The sequence below is a fragment of the Myotis lucifugus genome, unplaced genomic scaffold, assembly GCF_000147115.1.
Source record: "Myotis lucifugus unplaced genomic scaffold, Myoluc2.0 scaffold_7, whole genome shotgun sequence".
Lineage (NCBI taxonomy): Eukaryota > Metazoa > Chordata > Mammalia > Chiroptera > Vespertilionidae > Myotis > Myotis lucifugus.
In genome coordinates, this window is record NW_005871055.1 from 1,046,896 (window position 1) to 1,068,422 (window position 21,527).

The 21,527-nt window shown below is 40.6% G+C and overlaps 1 pseudogene; it reads left to right on the forward strand.

Moving 5' to 3' along the window:
- Positions 1 to 10,225: 10,225 nt before the first annotated feature.
- LOC102420823 overlaps positions 10,226 to 21,527 on the forward strand; it is a 102,910-nt pseudogene continuing 91,608 nt past the window's right edge.

Below are 21,527 nucleotides of genomic sequence, written 5' to 3' on the forward strand. Positions count from 1 at the left end.
CACAGTTGTTAAATTAAGCAGTTCATTTTCTCGCAGAGGACCTGGAACCTAGACATTCACCCTTCAGTGGTTATATAAGTTAATTGAAACATGTATTCTATCTTCAATATAGTGAAGATGAGCACCATTCTGAGAATAAAATTAGAGACATCCCGACTCCCATTCTGCTTGTGAACATTAGGCAGATCTACCAGGAGCATTTGTTTTATGTCAATTTGCCTTATACCTGGGTTTCATTGTGTGAACTACTTACAATCTTTTCAGCTACTAATAGCTGGCTACCAATATAAACTAGCTGCATTATTCCAAGTTAAATTATTACCAGCAAAGTTTTTTTAAGAGGAATAGAACTGATCCCTCCAAACATAAAGTCTATTCTTCAGCTTCTTTACCACTTGCATCTAAAAGTTGTATCCACATTTCTTGTACCTTTTTTTAAAGCTGCTCTATGGAAACCCAGTGCCACTTTACTTACTCAACTTAACTGGAAGAAAGGCCAGCAAAGATCCCCCGCAGCACAAAGAAATCTGTTAAAAATTCAATGAATCATTCCCAAGTATGCGCATATTCCTGCTTGGAACAATAAAAGGCATTCTTGAGTTTGTGAGAGGTAATCCTAAATGCTGCAAGAAATAAAGTGAAGAGAGGAGATCGCAATTATAAGGACAGGTTATTGGTCTAATTTTTAAATATTTGTTCTAAGAATTCAATTTAAGGGGTAACAACATATTCACACAAACACATTCCACCCCACTCTCCAATATTCTATTTATACTAGAAGTTTGTTTGTTTGTTTTTTACCAAAACCTTTTTCATAGATTAGTAGAAATGATACAATTAAAACTGGCCAAGACAATGAACATGAAAAAAATTTGATTTAAGTGTTCTTTTATTTTTAGTGTTGTTTTCTTTTTAACCTTCATAGAGTCCATGAAGACTCTGCAAATGTGAAAAACAAAGACCATTAATGTTCCATTAGAGTAAATAAGCCCTGGTCTTATAAGAGATAATTGAATTAAAAAATATCCATATTACCTTTGAAAAATATGTCAAACAATATCACGTTCCTGCTTAAAACCATTCAATGGCTTCCCACTGCATTTAAAATAGAACCCCAATTCTTGGTCCTGAAGGATCTGGCTTCTGCCTACAGGTCCAATTCCATCTTTCACCTCTCCCCTTACCACAGAATGATTTCAGACCATTCCTAGAATATACCAAGCCTTTTCCTGCCTCGGGATTTTGTTGATCCTACTCTCCAGAACAGCGGTCGCCAACCCTTCGGACCTCACAGACCACAAATTCATAATTTTAAATCCTGTGGACCACTAATATGATATTTTAAAAAAGATAAATACATTTGTAAAATAATGATCAGAGAACTTCTATTTTACTAATATGAAATGCACCTATTTAATATAACATTATAAATACTTATTTAATCATAACAAAATCTTCAAAGGTTGTTTAATTGTAACAAATTTATTAAAGTAAGTTTAATTTTTACAAAATAAGTGAAGCTTATTTAAATACTAGAGGCCTGGTGCATGAAATTCGTGCATGGGGGGGTCCTCTCAGTCTGCCTGCACCCTCTCCAATCTGGAACCCCTCAGGGGATGTCCGATTGCTGGTTTAGGCCAGGATCAGGCCTAAACTGGCAGTCGGACATCCTTCTCCCAATCCAGGACCGCTGGCTCCTAACTGCTCACCTGCCTGCCTGCCTGATCTCCCCTAACTGCCCCCGCCCCCCGCCAGCCTGTTCACCCCTAACTGCCTCTGCCTGCCAGCCTGGTCACCCCAACTTCCCCTCCTGCCAGCCTGGTCATCCCTCACTGCCCCCCCTACCAGCCTGGTTGCCCCCCAACTGCCCCCCTATTGGCCTGGTCGCCCCAGGCAGCCTGCTGTTCAGTCTTTTGGTCATCCCTCACTAGCCCCTCTACCGGCCTTGTCACCCCATGCAGCCTGTGTTCGGTCATCCATCCGGTTGTTTCAGTCATGACAGCCCCTGGCTTTTTATATATTAGGATTACACATTTTTAGAGTGTGATATTTGCTCCTGTTTGCTTGAAATAAGTTTATGGATTTTTGCTCCAATGACATTACTGCAAGTCGAAGAGCTGTATCTCTTTCAAGCCAAGACTGGTACTGAGTTTTAATTGCTGTTACAGATGAAAATGTTTTTTCTCACAAATATGTTGTTGAAAATGGAATCAAAATTTTCATTGCTTTTTCACTCAGCAAAGGGTATTCACTTTTAATGGAGATCCAAAAATGAGGTCTTGATAAGGATGACTGGAATTTAGTTTTGAGACTGTCATTGTATGATAGATCGATAAGGCTTTCTTTTTCATTCATGCTTAAATTGCTATCTTCAATGTTTGCTGCAAATGGATCTATTATCCACATATTGCTATGCCTGGGATCTTCTCTCTTTGGGTAATAATGACCAAAAGATTATGTGAGTGATTGTAAGTGCTGTTGAACCATGGTTACCACCTGCTGGTTGACATACTTCTCTCTCATATATTCATAAAAGCTTGAAAACATTTGCAGATCTTCTTCAGCCAATCGCATTTGCCACAGTAATATTTTTTCTTTTGAAAAGCATCCATTTTACCTCGTAGTGTGAACACGTGCTTAAATTGTCCTTGCAAGGATGTTTAGTTCACTTAATAGTGAAAAAATATCTGCCAGGTATGCAAGCTTGGCTACCCACTCATCATCGGAGGAGAGTTCTTGTAATTTCAGATTATTTTGCCACTGGAAAAATATTTTGACTTCTTTGCATAAGGCAAATAGTTGGGTTAGTATCTTGCACCTGGACAGCCATCTCAACTCAGCCTGGAGAAGAAGGTGAATATACTGGGAACCCATTTCTTCACAAAGTGCCTCAAATATTCGAGAATTGAGCACTTTGTGTCGAATTTCATTTATAATTTTAATAACATCCGATAGTACTTCGTGTAATTCTGGGGACATTTTTTTCGCCGCAAGTTGCTCACCATGTATAATGCAGTGTATAGACAAAATGTCTGGGTGACCAACATTTTTCACCTTTGCAACAATTCCTGAAAGATATCCAGTTATTTTTGCGGCACCATCTGTACATATCCTAATACTTTTTTAAATTCAATTCCGTGTTCCAGGAAATAACTATTAAGTGCTTCAAAAATCTCAGAGCTAGCTGTTCCACTGGCAAGTTGAGTGAACAAAGTTCTTTCTGTAACTCTCCTTCACATTCAACCCTCACAAAACAAAGAAGTGCCTTGTTACTTATGTCCATTGATTCGTCAAGTTGAATTGAATAAAATGGTGAATTTTTCACCATTTTTATAACTTGATTTTCAATATCTTCAACCATGTCTTCAATTCTGCATTTGACAGTGTTAGCAGGCATAGGAATTGCTTTCAGTTTCTGGCCATGCTGTCTTCCCAAAACTTCTTCACAGGCTTGTAACATGCAAAACTTAACTAATTCTTCTCCAATCGTATACAGCTTTTTATTTTCGCTATCTGAAGTGCTATCAGATAAGAAGCCTTTAATAAGGATTCCTCCCAACAGTCATTTTTGTTAGAGCAATTACTTGCTTATGCATATTTTCACGCATTCTTTGAAAATATTCAAGTTTGTTTTTTTTTAGCTAAATCTGGGTGTTTTGATGGCAAGTGCCTTTAGAGTTTCAAAGGTTTCATGGCATCATTGGATAAACTCTCAGAACACAACACAAAGCGGCCATAGATCCAGCTCACTACCAGGTTCTTGAAAAAATCCAAATTTCAAGTAGTTCGAATTATATTTTCTTGATACTTTGAGTTTTTTCTTCTCTCCGCCTCCAGTTCGAATGTTCTTCCTAACGGTGTCTGATGAGGACTGTGGAGACTCTAATTCATTGATCAGCTCACGGCTAAGTGAAGTACACATATTACTATTGTTACTATTATCATTAGTTACATTCGCTTTTGTATTACTAAAGAAATGCAAAATATCCCTTTGCTTTTTTTCACTCATTATGGGTTTATTTCATTCGAATCTAAAACCAAACAAGAAGTGATAGTTATTAAAGTCAAACTATTTGATGCCATTAAACATAACAGTTCAAGAAAATGCACATTTACATACAATACACAACTAAAACAATTGGATGAGAATTTGGTAATCACGGAGTGGGTGACTGCTGTAATGGTCAAAACAATACTGAAGCCGCTTGCACCTCTCTTGTTTCCCCTCTCTAGTTACTAGAAAGGGGAATTCACAAAAGTACTAGACTCTAGTACATTTCGTTAATTCAGTGCAATGTAAAGGGGAAAATTGTCATTCAGTCAGAATATAAGAATTTCTTAGACTATTCTTTTGTTTTATTATTATTTATTAGGATTAATAAAACCAAAAATGCAAATAATGTCCAAATATTTCTATGGACCACCAAAATTTTCTCATGAATCACCAGTGGTCCACAGACCACTGGTTGGCGACCGCTCTTCCAGAATGTTCTTCTTGGCAGGCCCACTGATACTCCCCAGAGTGGCACTTTTTTATCCTCCAAACTAGAGGCCCAGAGCACGAAATTTGTGCACTGGGGGGTGGGGTGTACCTCAGCCCAGCCTGCACCCACTCCAATGTGGGACCCCTTGGGGATGTCTGACTGCCGGATTAGGCCCAATCACACAGGGATCGGGCCTAAACCGGCAGTCGGACATCCCTCTCACAATCCAGAACTGCTGGCTCCCAACCACTTGCCTGCTTGCCTGCCTAATTGACCCTAACCACTTCTACCTGCCAGCCTGATCACCCCCTAACCACTCCCCTGCCAGCCCGATCACTCCCAACTGCCCCCCCCCCCGTGCTGGCCCAATAGCCCCCAACTTCCCTCCCCTGCTAGCCCTGTTGCCCACAACTTTCCTCCCCTGCCAGCCCTGTTGCCCCCAACTGCCCCCCCCTACTGGCCCGGTCACCCCTAACTACCCTCCCCTGCTGGTCTGGTCACCCCGCCCGGTCACCCCTAACTACCCTGATCCCCCCCAACTGCTCACCCCTAACTGCCCTCCCTTGCAGGCCTGATCCCCCCCAACTGCCCTCTCCTGCATGCCCAGTCACCTCCAACTGCCCTCCCCTGCTGGCTTGATCACCCCAACTGTCCTCCCCTGCTGGGCATCTTGTGGCTGTGGGCGGGTACCACCATCTTTGAGGGCAAGACAGTCAATTAGCATATTGCCTCTTTATTAGATAGGATACCCACTACAAAGGCCTGCTCTTACACATTACCTAATGAAATATCTCCCTTCCCAAGAGATTCTCTTATCCCATTGCCCTGTTTGTTTGCTATTTAGCATGAATCACAATTTGTGATTAATTTGCTTGTCTGTGTTTTCTATTTATTATTATTCTCCCACTACTGGAATATAAATTCCATTAGAACAGGAACTATGTGTGTTTTGTTCTATTTGTTTCCCTGGCACCCAGAATAGTACAGCTCAATAAAAGCCCTTTAAAAGTTCTCAAAGAACTTGCAGTCTGAAGGGAAGAGAGGATAGAAGCACAACTAGAATAAGAGGGGAGTTTGAAAATGCTAAAACTGTGGGGAAGTAAACTGCAAGAATTGGGGATGGACACAAAATAGGTAGCAATGATCTGTATAGAGTTATAGAGAAGATTTAATGAAAAAGGTGGCATTTGAAAGGGCTCAATAACTGATATGAACATTAGAAAAAAAAGGCACAGAATGAGGTGAGTACAAGAGGGTCTAAGAACGATGGAGTTTGAGATGGATGTAACATTGGGTTATGTAATGCCAGTGATATTGGAATGGTGCTGGGAAGGTGAGAGCTGAGGCATCAGTGCTCTGCCAAGGTATTCAGACCAAAGTTAGAGGGCACTGAGAATGGTCCCCTCAGCGAAGAGAATGATGTGGTCCACACAGAGGTGGGCGCCCCACCAAGGCCAGAGCGAAGGGGAGCCGCTGAGGACCTGGCTGGCAGAGTTTGCCTTAATGCCTTCATGAAACCATTTTTACGTCTGACTCTCTGCTGGCTTCAGCATCTCAGGCTCATGCTTGAATAAGCCCTCCAGAGATAATGGTCCTATCAACTGTGCGTCAAAAATGAAATCTTACATTTTCCCCTCTTTAAGTGCATTTCATTACAAGTAGTTAGCTTTTTGCCTTTCCAATTCTCAAAGGCACTGGTGAGTGATAAAGGAAGAGAAGCAAGGACTTAGGTATTTCAGGTTTATGTGTCTGAGTAATGTTTTTAAACTCTTGTCTAGTTTTATCAAGAGAAGAAATCAGGCAATTTTTCACAGAGTGAAGATAATGGCTCATGCCTATGGCAGTTAGAGTATCTCTGTGCCCCTCTCTCTTTTCTTGGCTTTAATGCGGCTACAGCAGCACTAAACCTCAGCTAGACAAGGGCTGATACAGTCAGCGGACTGTTTTACCAAGATAAGAATAAAGGTGAAAATAAGTCTTTATGCTCTAGGCACATACGTTTTACCCTATGATAGCAGGAAGCCCATCTATTAGCTTTAGAGAAAGTTGTTTTCAAGTTGACGTAACAGAAAGAGATTTTAAGTCATCAAAAATCTCCTTAAGAACATGTTCCTCCTAGATTCCCTTTTAAATTCTGCTCTTAGCTTCACTCTTTAATGCTACATAATTCAACACTTTTTATTGAATGTATTGGGGTGACATTGGTTTGCAAAACCGCACAGTTTTCAGGTGTACGACTTAGTAAAACACCATCTGCACACTGCATCGTGAACAGTTTTGATTCCCCTGTATTTCTCCATTACTCATGATGATACCATTTCTATGATAATATTTCTAAACATGGTTGGTGAATTTAAGCACTAATTTATTACAAAGACTCCCATAACTTGATCAAGCTGCAATACTGGTCCTTACTACAATTATCTGAAATGTGTTGCTCTGAACCTGCCAGCCTTTAACCACACACATAAAAAATAAAATGCATAACTTCTGTATTACGTATTTGGGGCTTTCATCACGATGCATAGAAAGCACTGAAGTATTAAACTATGCTGACTGACCTGGAATCCCGTGAGGGTAATAGGGGAAGCAGAGTGACCTCCCCAGTGGCAGGTTTGATGATCCTGCACCACCACCCAAGTGCAAGGATTTGCTTCTCTTTGAACTCCCTGGGTCTCTGAATTTCAGACTGGAGAAGTAGGCATCATGTGTGAAGACTGTCCATTGTTGTGCGATCTTCCATCCTAAAAGGCAACCTTCCTTCTTCTGTGTGTATCCATATTTACTATGTAGTACATAGTAGACACAACTAAATATATAAAAATGAATGGTATGAGAGGAAGAGAATTTTGAAATTTGTGAACTTAGAACTGTATTGTTTTTGTCAAGGCTTTAAGTTACATCATTATGCCAAGTATATTTAGAAAAGGAGGGAAAATATTCATGCTTTCCAAAATATAAGTCTGAACATATCTCCCCCTCATTAAAGACTTCCAGTGGCTTTGAACTGCACTTAGAATAAACTCAAACATCTCATGACTAAGAAGTCCCGGCCTGATCAGACCTCTGTCCATTAGGTATCACTCTTTACTCCTCCAACACACTGCACATTCTGGTGCATTTCAGTTCCTGGGGCACATCTAGCTACTACCTGTGCATGGAAAGCACTTATCTTGCCCATTCCAACTTTTTCATGACTAAGTCCTTTTTTTTCTTTTAGATCTCAACACTCTTTCTCTGAGACCTTTTCTTATGTTGTCCATATTAGGCTGAACATTATTATTTTGGTTTGATTATTCGCCTGCTTTTTAATCTTAGCTTCTTTGTTTCTCCCATGGACCTTAAATATAACTTTCCAATCAATTGGTTTATGTCCTGCTGTGCGTGTGCGCGCGCGTGCGCGTGTGTGTGCGCGCGCGCGCACGCGCTCTCGCATGTGTGTGTTTCTAGTCTCCCACATCAGAAAGTCTGCTCCATGAAGACAGGGCCCCTTGTCTTGTTCACCATTCTGTTCCTGTCATCTAACACTGCTTGGGGAATAGTTGAAGTTCAATAAATATATGTTGAATTTTAAATTGAATATGTGCTTAGCAATTGGAACTCTACTAGTTCCTCCTAAAACTCCACCTCTGGGAAATGTTTTTAGGTAAAACTATTTTAATGCATCTCTGACCCATGTTTTCAGACAATTCTTGGAGCAATGAGTCATTGACTTTTCTAGGATAAGGATCAAGTGACTGGCTACTTGGACAGTTGAGCCATTTAAATATACAATCCATATACAGTTCTGGGTCATTTTGGTGAGTAAAAATCGCATGTACTTAAATGGAGCACTCCCTTTTGGAAACTTGGCTCATTAGCAACGTTGAGGGGTAATAGAGTGTGATCAGAGCACCGTGCTTTGCTCCGAGGCAGCAGTGCCTTTGGACCACTGTCTAATAACCAACCTCATCTGTGAGCACCAGGGCCCCTTCTCTGAGGCCTCGAGAAACCCTATCTGAGCCAAGAGCCACATGCCTCAATCCTGGCCTGCCCCGCGTTGCAGAATTACAGACCATTCTCTCTGATTCTGACGCACATTATTGCTCATTTAAATAATACAGAGCAATCTATGTGTCAGTCACATGGAAGGCCCAGTGTCAGATGCACAGTCTCAGCTGTCAAAAACAAAACAACAAAACGAAACTTACTTTCTTAACATATTTCCCCCTACTTCATACAGTTATGTCTCAGTTTTGTCTAAGTTGATACATTTGATCAGGATTCATTTTCACTTCCTGACAGTTGTTTTGCTTGTTTAAAATTCTCAGGAGCACATAGAGGATGGAGATGAAATGCACCAAATCCCTGGGAAATTTAAGTGGAAAGGCAATGGCTGTGTCTGTCGGTTTATCGGAAACCTCAGTTCCTCTTCCCACTGATGAGAAGTGAACAAAAGGTCTGCTGGAATTCAAGTCGCACCAAGTTACCTCTCATCGGAAAGCAGGCACACTTTAGGTCTTGAACAGCTCACAAGTATGTTGGCACTTCTCAAGTTGCTGGCAAGATGAGTCATGTTTGTTGACAGTGTAACAACTACATGAAGGTACTTCAGTTGTCCAAGTGAAACTTCACGGAATTGATGGGGTTTGTTGAGTATACTCAGTTCTCAGCAAAGTTTGACATTACTAAAAGCTGGAATAAAGTGTTAGTATAATTACAGCCCTGAATGGGTATCCACACAGGTTTTGCAAAAATATTAGCAGCATCAATGGTAAATAATTCCAGGACCTAAAAAGACTGCACTCTCTATCTAGGGAAAAGAAAAAGAAAAAAAAAACTTGTATATAAAAAGCCAAGAGAAGGAAGGAGGCAGGTATGATTCTAGGATTCAAGCCTTCCTGGTTGTAAGGTTGATGAAAAGCTGAATGATTCCAGAGGAAGAAAATTATTTTTCTCCTTTCAACAGTGAAAGTCAGTAGGTATGAAGTGCTCACCGAGTGAAAGCACTGTGCTAGGTCCCAGAAACAGCGATGAGTGTGACACTATGTCTTGTAGCAGAGAATTCACAACCTATTGGTCAGAAAACAGATATGGTAGCCCCCCTTATCTGCAGGGGATATGCTCCAAGACTCCCAATAGATGTCTGACATCTTGTCCTACAGACTAAAGGTGACTCAGAAGTGAGACCAACATTCAGTCCTGGTGAAAACAGGACCCAGATGCAGAACTGTTTTCTTGTTCCTCTTTATTGTACAGGTATGTGCACAAGTCATGGAAAATATCCAGGGCCAGGTGATTGTTTTCTCTTTAATGAATCATTTCTTTTACAAGTTAAATGTGTTTGATCTTTCTTGTTTTTCCTAGTTTCTATTCTTTCTGATATCTAACTACTATCCAATGTTAGGTAGATACTTCTTGATTTTTTTTTTAAAGAATCATCATAAAGGTCAAAGAAATTCATAGAATTTCAGGGATTATCTGGTCCAAGTCATCATCACCTGCAGTCCTCCAGCATGGTGTGCTGGATGTAAAATCAGAAATGAGTACCCCATTAGTGCTCCCCTGAGCCTTTTCCAGGATTACTTTTGCATAATTTCAGGACTGTCTACAGTTGTCAAAAGGAGACCACCCATACTTCTGTAGGTTCCCAATTTATTTAGAAAGGCTGTGGATCTGCACAGAGATAAGGTGGCTGAGAGGGCAGGGGAGAAGCACCTTACACAGCTTCCCTTGGCCCCAGGCTCCTCACGGTGGAGCTCATGCCGCTCCACGTGGGTGTGACCCTGCTAGAAGTGACGAAGATGACAATTCTTGCAAAGCCACAGCTCTTTCCTACCGAGGCTGACATCTTCTTCCAGAAGAACTTACAGTAATTATTTATGAATTTCTGATTGTATTCGTTTTCTATTGCCGCTGTAACAAATTACTACAAACTGAGTGGTTTATAACAACACAAATGCATTATCTTACAGTCCTGTAGGGTAGAAACATGACACAGGTCACACTGGGCTAAAAATCAAGATGTCATCAGGGCTGTTGCATGCCTCTATATTCCTGGAGACTCTAGGGAAGAATACGTTTCCTTGTTTGTTTGTTTTCCAGCTTCTACAGGCTGCCTGCCTTCCTTGATCTGTGGCCCCTTCCTTCATCTTCAAAGCACATCACTCCAAGCTCTGCTTCCATTGTGTATCTTTACTGATTCTCACCTTCCTGCTTTCTTTCTAAAGGATCTCTGTGATACCATTGAGCTCACCCAGCAAACTCAGGGTAATCTTTCCATCTCAGGAGCCTTGATTTGGTCACATCTGCAATGTCATGTTGACATTCCATATGCATAGGCTGTGGGATTAGGAGCTGGGTATCTTTGAGAAAGGGGAGGGGCAGTATTCATTTACCACAGCGATAAAGGGACTTTTCACAAATGCCTGGCTCTCTTGATTCCTGAACCAAACTCTACTTAGGAAGAGCATATCTTCATCTGTGAGCCACCCCTGAACAACATCTTGGACTCCAGCCTGCATGGGCTCCAGAAAGCCAGACTGCTAGCAACCACCAAATAGGTGTTTCAATTAAAATACCTCGTTCTTTAAAGGAAGGAGGTAGGTACGATTGATAACTTACTGATATTGAGCATATATTTGCACCATTAACTTCCATGTATGTTTCTTGTGCCTCCAGCAGAGCCTAGCATGTTTTGTTGTATGGTAGATTTATAGGTACTTCAATCTTTATTGAAAGGGTGAACTAACCTGTTATAAAAATAGGTGTAATTTTACATGTCAGTATTTATTTACTTTTTTTCATGGCAGCATCAAAAATTAATTTAAAAATGGAAGGGTTTTAGTCAGGCAGCAAAGACATGAAAACTTTCATTACTGGAAAAGTGGAAATTTCAATTCGGTATTCTAAACAGCTTAGAAAACAAAACAAAAACAAACAAATGAAACCATCTTCCTATAACATGTCCCTACTCTCTAAAGTGTGTGTTACATCTGTTAATACATTCACATATTCATTTCCTTGAATGCTTGATAACAATACTTGAAGGTAAAATATTTTAAGACAAATCGACCCACTTTCCTGGCACAGTAAATGTAGTTTGTGAAATTAGATGCTATTCAAGTAACATGTTTTATCTTTTGTTGGCCAACTCCTCCTACTCTTCCCTAAAATAAATTTGGCGACAGCACCCTGTTCATTTTATTTCATATTCTATGAAAATAAAATCCCATTCATAATACCTGCATTTTACAAATCAGTTGTAAATCTGAGGTATGTAGGCGCAAACTAATTTCCAACCATCTCACCCTAAAAATCAGTAATAAGAAGAATAATAAAATTCCCAGGCTAGAGTGACTCAGTGATTGAGCATCAAACTATGAACCAGGATGTCACTGTTTGATTCCCAGTCAGGGCATATGCCCGGCTTGAGGGCTTGATCCCCAGTGTGAGGCATGCAGGAAGCAGCCGATCAATGATTCTCTCTCATCATTAATGTTTCTATCTCTCTCTCACTTTCCGTTCCTATCCGAAATAAATAAAAAATAAAGTAAAAATGAAAAAGAATAATAAAATTAATAAATACACACTCAAAGTGTTCCCTAACCTCCCTGTGTCTCATGCTGGATAATAAAGCAGTAGCCCTTGTTTCTACCACCAAACGTTACTGGATCTAAAACCTCTTAGTTTTTGTAGTCTCAAGGAAAAACTCATTTTCCTATGCCCTTTCTAAATTAATAGTCTGAATACTGTCTCTTTATGAGTGTGAGCTAATAGAATAGAAAAACAAATGCTTATTTGTTCTCTCTGCTGAAAATGTCTAATGTTAGAAGAAGAAACTTTGGTTTCCACAGAAAATATTGGCTCCCTCATTAGCCATCTGCTAGATGGTGGGAATGTTCTGTGTGGCTTTCTCAGCTGGAACATTTGGAAAATGAATACATTGTTGCAAGAGCTCACATTGTTGGCCATAATGTTTGTGATAATGTTGTTGACTTACCAGATGTCCTGGAAATTCCTGGGGTGGAAGTATTTCTAGCCATTCCAAACCCCTCTGTTATGTTGCAGAATGGTGCTTGGTCTATATAACTAGCTATTTCTCATGATTTACCATGGAATTTTTCATTCAGTTATTCTGTAAATTAAAACAAGATGGAAATGGATATTTTTAAACTGTTCATGTTATTCCAAACTCTATCTTGATATCCAATGCATAACATCTATTTTTTTACCATTTATGAAAAAATAATTCCTTCTCCAACCCCAACTATATACATCTATTTGAATGTAAGATTAAATAGCCTGACCTTCATTGTACTGGTAGAAAAGCAACAAAGTCTAAGAGTTGAATGCTTTGCTCACTCATTATGCCTAAGGAGTTTGTTTGAAATGTGAATAACCTCTGTTTTCAGTGCAGGCCTTCCCTTTGAAATTAGATTAATGAAGTGATGAAAAAAAGTGAAAAGTCCTTTACACTTTGGCACGAAAATAGATTAGACTTCTTCTCTTGCAAATGGAATTATCTGTTACAGGTCTGCTTCTCCACCTGTTTGCCTTTCACTTATAGCAACAGAATTTTCTGAGCAGAGAGAAAACTTATTCTAAATGGGAATCCTTTTTAATAATCCATAGAATTCTGACTGCTGAACTGATCATACATGACTATATTTATTTGTTAAACACATCACAGGATTCATTTTTATCCTTTACATCAATCAAAAGGAGATCCCATAAGGCTTTATATCCCCAGAGTTTTAAATAGTGACTTAATTTACATCTGAGCACCCTATTCCATCACGCAGTTCCATTTCATTTGTTCCCTGGAGCTTACACAGTGTCAAGGCAAAGGAGTGGCCTATCTGGTCTGTGTCACTCAGCTTTCTGAGCATCCATGGCCATCCATCCTCCCTCCTGGTGCTCTGTCATCAGCCCACACAATCGCGACACTGTCCCAGGCCCCCTTCAGCTCTGGTGGTTCTCACTGCTGCCTGCAGGCATGGGAGTATCTGATGACCTGCCAGTGGCTTGTCCCTGTGTACAGGCCTACAGCCATCCCCTAATTGGGCTTTTCCATTTGAGGGTCTCCATCGGGAAAGTGGGCTAAATCGCCTTTGCCTTTAGGTCTCATGCACCTGCTTATGGTTTCCTGTCCCCAGCACTCCTGCAAACAAAGCCCTCCCTTCTGCTTCTTTCCTCTTCGTTCCCCTTAATCCCACTTTGAATCATTCCATCATCTGGAAGGCATTCTCTCTATCACAACCATCTCCTTCAACAGGCTGGTCCCGAGGAACCTAAACCTGTGTATGGCTTTTGTTGTTGTTGTTGTTATTCTTGTGCCCCCTGAGGCCAACTATCTTCTTGAACGTGGTAATGGAAGAAGGGGGAAAGAAACACTGGGAGGAGACATTTAAAAGCATCTGTTAATATCTCAAATACACCACGCCACCATGTAACTAGAAACGGGACAGAAGAATAAACGGAGGATGGAGGATTGAATACTGTATCAGCATTTTCTTTTCTAGCAAAGAATTTGCTCCAACAGCTGGTATTCATACCACACACCTCCACATTTAAGGTCCCCACTGCTTCATAGGCAAGTAAACCCCACCCTCTTATTTACAACTTTGACTTGGATAAGAATTGCCAAGAGTTATTCAATTTCTGATTAAATGAATGAAGAAATGTAAACTGATGGCAAAAAAAATATGTTGGCCACCATATCATTGTCCTTCAACACCAAATATTACTTTATGGAAAGTTGTGCTTTGTTTTGGTTTGGGGGATTTTTTTTTAATTGACAAGCATTCTTTACTTTGGGGATATCCCCATAACAAAGAAAAATCATGGAAATGTAAGGCTGAGGAAACTTAAAAGCTATTGAATCCAGTGGTTTTTAATCTTCATTGTACTTATCAATCACCTGGGGAGATTTCACAAATACAGTATGCCCTACCCTAAACTAATTGGATTGGGCAGGCCCCCATAATTGCTATGTTTTAAAAGCTCCTGGAGGTGGGGAGCCACCATTCCTGTCTATTTCTCCCATTTACACGTGGTAGTGATTTATCCAAGGTGCATCCTGATAAGTAAAAAAGCAGTGATTTAAAACCGCTTCTCCGACTCTTTGTTATATATCCTTTCCACTACACCCCCACAAAATGCCAACATTAAAAAAAAATTAGAGTGTCCAAAAAGGATTCTGCTCTAGTTTATTTCAATGTTAAAGGAAACACATTAGAATAGTATCAAATTGTATTCTCGTGGTTTTCTCACTTCAAAAGCTGTAACATTTGTTCATATTTCCCCAAAGAATGACTCTATAGCCCCTCAACCCCAGCCCATCCACATGTTTGATAAATGTTAAACAACACCTTTATGAGATGGCATTCCATTCTGGAATGACATTTAAAAGCTCTGAAGTTTAATTGCTGTGGATAACCATCGATCATTGCTGGGATGCCCCTGGGATGGTGGACTTTGAGGTCTGCCATCCATCTCAGGGCGCTATTGTGGCTGGCTGCCTGCCCCTCTCCATCACTGTTGATGGGGCTGATGGAGATAGTGGCTGCACTTTCAAAGTGCCTCCCGTTCCCTCACCTGCTCTGCATGACTACTGAACTGAGCCATGTTGTGACAGTCTGCCTGCTCTTCCCTGTGCAGATTAATGAATACAGCTTTAGCTGTTAATTCAAAGCTAGTCAAGCTTGTATCCAACAATTAGAGACCAATTTTCATATTCAGCTCAAGTGTGTATGTGTGGAAGGGTAATTTGGCCTGATGCTTTCTATCTAGGGCAGTGGTTCTCAACCTTCTGGCCCTTTAAATACAGTTCCTCATGTTGTGACCCCAACCATAAAATTATTTTTGTTGCTACTTCATAACTGTAATGTTGCTACTGTTATGAATCATAATGTAAATATCTGATATGCAGGATGGTCTTAGGCGACCCCTTTGAAAGGGTCATTTGACCGCCAAAGGGGTCGCGACCCACAGGTCGAGAACCACTGATCTAGGGGGAGCACGAAAAAGAAGGAAGAGTAAGGGATCCTGAAGACAGTACCGGCACTCTCATTGCGACTGCCTACAATAAAACTTTTCAAGCATCAACATCTTTACAAGCTACAACGATTTGACCCTGGGGGTTTGAGCTTCCTGCCCTGCAGCTGGACTTCAATCCATCAAAAATAACAAGCACAGAGGCAGGCAGCCCCCTTCAAGGAGGGTCAGCAGCTAAGCCAGCATTTGAAGGGGCTTTAGAATCAGAGGCCCAACTCCCCCACTTTTCCTTCTTCCCTCCATAATAAGAAATGAAATGTTTACTTGTACACAGAATTATCTCAGTGACCTCATCTGCCCCCGTGATGGATTGTCCAGGACAATGGCAACTGAATACCTAATTCTCAACCCAGAAATGTCCTCCCTGAGAAAGCGAGGGTTACAGATGCCCCGACTTGCATGGAAAGGCTATGTGTGGACCTCAGCTGCCAAGCACTGTCAATGTGCAATCTTCCTGGAGCATCTATTTACAGAAAGGCGAAAACAAGCCCAACCAGAGCATTCCTGGACCTGGTTACTGACGATGGAGGTGGTTCAGAGGAACACATGCCCCTCCAAGGTAGGCTACACCTGTTCCCAGGAATAAAAATACATTTCTAGTCATATTGACTGATCTTATTTTTAAAGCTGCGCCCTGGGGTTGGAGCACAATACACAACAGCTGATAGTCGTTTGGGTAATGTTGATAAACTCTAGTTACTTTGCTTATTGAATTTTTCTAGTTTTGCCTCAGTAACTATCAATTTCCTTTGGCATCAGACTAGCTCAGTTGTGCAAGGAAGGATGGAGGAATGGAACTGAGATCCCCCTTTGGGGCACCCATGGGACATGTGGAGATGGTAGAGAACATCTGTGCAGACGTTTCCACCTGGCAGGTGAAACGCAGGCAGTTAGCAGCAACGTGTGCAATCACCCTCTTTCTGGAGCTCTATTTTGCCCAAGTGTTTGAAGTCTCTGCTTTGTTTTTGTTTTTAATCCTCACTTGAGGATATTTTTCTATTGATTTTTAGAAAGAGTGGGAGAGGGAAAGAAAGAGAGAAATATCGATGTGAGAGAAACACATCTATTGGTTGCCTCCTGCACGCACCCCGACCAGGGCCCAGGCCAGGGAAGAGCCTGCAACTGAGGTACATGCCCTTGATGGGAATTGAGCCCCAGGACCCTTCAGTCAGCAGGCTGATGCTCTATCCACTGAGCCAAACTGGCTAGGGCTCTGCTGTGTAATTTTAAAGGATATCAATTACCTTGTCTGTAAACTAGTGATTAAAAAGACCTAGCTTACAGAATTAAGGCTAAGAATAAATGAGATGAATATAAAGTATTTAGTACAGTGTCTAGCACATATGCAGCATTTAATAAATGATAGAGTGGAAAACATATTAATGATAGTTCCCATCTTCCTGAAAGTTTAATTGTGGCACATACGGTAAACAATGGAACAGATAAATAAACATTTAGAGACTGAGTAAGGTAAGCTATGATGGAAGAAATACTTATTCTAAAAGAAAATAACTAGGAATGAGGGGGCTGCCTTGAATAGGGTGGTCAGTGGAGGCCATTCTGAGGAAATAACATTTAAGCTAAGAGCAAAGGAGAAGCCAGAGGTGGGTGAGTGGCACTCCATGTACAGGGAACAGAAACTGCAAAGCCTGAGGCAGCAAAGTGAGATTGGCTGGACGTGAACACGGAAGAGAGAGATCAGGGTGAAGGGAGGTGGAACAATTTTGATTGCACCTCAAGTTCTTGATACTCAACGTGTGGTTCGGGCATCACCTGGGAGCATGTTGAAAATGGAGAAACTCAGGGACCACCCCAAACCTCCAAACCAGAATCTTCAGTTTATAAGATTCTTGGGCAATCCCTTTGCACTTTGGAGATTAACAGCAATGGTTTAGGGAGCCACTGGACAGTTCAGGTGTGATCTGCTTTATAGTTTTTAAAGGATCACTCCAGATTCTATGGTAAAAATGGATCAGAAGGGACTGTGTTTACTGCTATGTTATTAACTGAATTCATCTGCCTAGTTACCCCTCCTCCTTCCAAGACTGGGTCCTGCTGTAATCTGGCCATCTTCCACCTGAAGTCCAGCCCAGTGGCTACTTCCCTGCTCTCTGCATATCTGTTGCTCAGTGCCACTGCCCACCTGCCTTGTGTTTTCCTGTTCCTGTATCCCCCAGATCCCCGCTCTGCCCATCACATCAGGAAGCCCACCCTTTCATCCACTGATGCCCCCTCTGAGGCTGTAGACATGCCTGACTTTGATAATGCACCCCGGGCTCTCTTCCATGCCAGGCCTCTGCCTTGGAGTGGTTCCATGCCACATCCATCTGTTCCCGCTGTATGCCCTTCTCATGCCCGAGGAATTCAGGGACCAAGTAAAAAAAATGAGCATTCTCAGTGACTATAATCAGATTTCAAAGATGAGATGCCAGTTCATAAGTAAATGCCAACCATCTTCTTATGAAAACATAAAACTTTTTCATCAATTGTTGGGGGGAGCTGTTAATGAGCTAACCACTTTTAATTCGATATTTGACAGTAATTACAACAGATTTACATTTAATAAGATAAGAACCTCTATGGGCTTTTAGAAGTCAAATGAGGTAACAGAATCATTCTTGTTAAGGAATGAAATATTATCAAAGGAGCCTCTGTGCCTGCTGCTGAGTCTGAGCGACAAGATTACCAACAGTAACCCCCAAAGACAGATGATACTGGTTGTCTGGACTAAGAAATATAGCACCAGGGATCCCTGTGCTTGGCAAAGAAGAGTCTAAATGCCGGGGCTGATGGAGCATGTGGGCTGTTGTGGTTGGTTGGAGATGGTGTTCATCTAAAGCTGTCAAGGAGGCCGGGAGCCAGTGGTAAAAAAGGCACTGCTTAATGAGCTCTAATGGAATTCCATCCTTTGGCAGCCGTTCTACACGTGTATATAACCCTCCCCATTATGTGGCAACAATGAGGAGTATTTTTTTTCTCACTCCGTGTTGTGCTCTGGAGAAAAGGAGCCGTTCGCGTTGGTGCTCAGCATTCTTCTTCTGAATGGCAATGTAAAGCAGCCCCTACACGAGCAGAGTTCAATCAGACCCACGAAATGAGAGCGGCATTAAAGAAGGGTATGTATACAGCAGACAGAGGAGGGACGGCGAGAACATCACAAGGGTTTAATCAGGGCACAGTGCCTTTCATCCTTGAGAGATCTGAGTTAGGCAGCTGGCTCCAAAATTGTTTTCATTATGCACTTTCTTGAAACCCTCTGAAGAAGCTCACCTTTCTCACCTCAAATGGCTATGTCATCACCTTTATTTCTGCTCTAACTCCAGCTTTAATGGATTTTCTGAGCTTCTGGCTTTGAAGCCATCTAGAAAGAACATCCTCGCCTGAGTACCACAGCTATTACTCAGATCAAATGTCATTCGTCCTCAGGGACAGCTTTAACTTCAGAATGAAGTTCAAATTTGGGGGTTTAAAGTCAAGCAAATAGATTCTATATATTTTCAATGTTCTCTAAAAGAAGCTTCAGAAAGGAGACTCTTATTGTCTCTTGATTTAACACTACATCTGTTTTAAAACAAATAAAGTAAAAATGCCATTTTATACAGTATCTTTAGAGGGAAATAATGTGAGAAGAAAGAGAAATAGCTAACAAAATATTCACATTTCTATATAAGGAAAAGGAACCTTTTGATACAAAGTTCATATCTGACAGGTAATGTGACAATAAAAGGGGGAAACATGAATTAAAATGCAATGAAAAGTTCATACTCTCCGTGCACAGAAAAATAAGTGACTGTCCTTAAATTGATCCACTCACCAGCTGGGAGAAGATCATCAAGTAATTGATGGATGTGTGATAGTTTTTCTTTTAGATACATGTTGAACCATAGTGAAGAGATTAATTAGAGTCACTTTTTAAAAAGAACATATAAATGCAATTGTAATGTACTGTGTTTTACATATAGTAAGAATTTAAAAGTGCTTTTAAGATTAATTCAAGATGAAGGGACAGATTAATGGAGGAAAACAAGGGATTCTATATATTTTATGTGAAGAAAAGGTGCTCTACATATTGGAATTCATTTGGAAGCTAAACCTAAAGATGGAATCAGAGTGAGGCACATTTGGGGAAGAGCCAGTAATGGGGCTATCACAGCCACAAACCACTGGGAGAGTCCTGAAGTACTCATCAATAAAACCCAGTAAACCCACCATCTGTCCTGCACCAGCAAGTCAGAGGTTGGGGAAGTGTTGAAACAGAATCAGACAACATGAATCAATGGAATTTTCCAAACTAACTGCTCATGAAGACCATGTAGGAAGCTTCTGAGAGAAGAGACAAGGATTCCCTTGACACTCACTCAGTCAGAATTGCAAAGTAGACCCTCGGATATTTCCTGGAGTTCAGATCCTCTGCTTTCTTTTCAGGCTGAATCAGCATGTTTTTAGACCAATGGCTGAGTAAAGGCCCCCACTTTAATGCCAAAATTTCGGAGGAGCACTATATTTTTGTTGTAGTGTCTGCTACCACTGCTGAATGAGAAACTTAGCAAACCTATATGCATGAGAGCTCTGAGATCAATGGTTGAGTATCATTGATATACAACACAAACTTCATGAGGACAGGTACAGTCTTCACCATTCTTTCTCTAGACTTTTACATGGTGCCTGACACATAATGAATTATCACAAAACATTTATTGAACTAATTAGGGAATTAGGAGTCCTCTGCACTACTGTTTCTCTTTCAGGTAAGTTTGAAAATGTAGGAATACTATACCCAGTGGGATTATAAAGGAGATCAGAGAGGAGAGCACTTCATACCTAAGTTTTATAATGTCTCAGAAGAACTGGACCCAGGAATCTTGTTGACCTTGACTTTTGAGGCCTTGTAATTATCCCTTTGTATCTTCCCTTGTGCTTATCGCAATGACAGGCTCACAGGAAGTGTAAAATAAATAAATTCGTTTAACAATTCAGTGCATTCTTTTGGAGTGTCATTAGGAGAATTCAGATTTATCAGTTATGAGGAAAAATTTTGTAGTTGGCCTCTTCTAATTCTTTTCAAGGCAGTTACTAAAAAAAACAAAACTATACCATATCTAAGCTATATGAATATCACATTTATTCACATGATTCATAGATAATGAGGAAGCTATTTTAAGTCTCTAAAACAGCTTTTTTAATTTTATTAATTCTTTTTTAAATGTATATAAGTGAAGGTGTAGAAAAGCTCAAGGAGTTTCCTAATTATATACAACTGTTTCACCCATTTCTGTAGATTGGTCAGCCAGTCAGAATGACAGGTAATATCTTAGAATTTCATTACCTATGATACCTCCATAGTCATGTGTCAGAATTACAACTAAAGGTATGAGAGCAGAAGTGTTGTACCCAACTTCTGTATTATCATCTTAAAAATGAAATCACCTGTCCTTGACCCCCTCTATTTTCCCTTTACCCTGGCTGGCCTATCAACTTGGCAGTGACCATATGTAGACAATACCCTGAAAGATGATGAAGCCACAAGATGGAAGGAACCTGGGTCCTTGAATGACTGTCATAAGCAGGGCCTTTAACCACATGTCTGAATTGCTCACTTTCAGACTGTTACATGAAAAAAAATAAACTTCTACCTTGTTTGAGTACTGATATTTGTAATTTCCTTTTGTCAGTAACTTAGGTCACACCTAAATATGATACTTCTTATTTTAATGTTCTGGGATTTCACACATATCCAATAAACAAAATATCTAACATTTTGTCTATAAAGAGTATACTAGTTTCAAGTTTTCCCCCAAAGGAGATTGTATGGGTTAAACTAGTATTCTACTATGTTATTCTACATGGATGACACCACCAAAACAAAATGTTCTCTGGACAACTGTGCCTAAGAGTAAAAAAAAAAGTGAGACCATGAAGCTAAAAATATTACAATATGCAATATTTTCTGACCTGGATATATCACCTGAAAGTGAGTTTTGTTTGGCATACTTTAAGCACATTTTC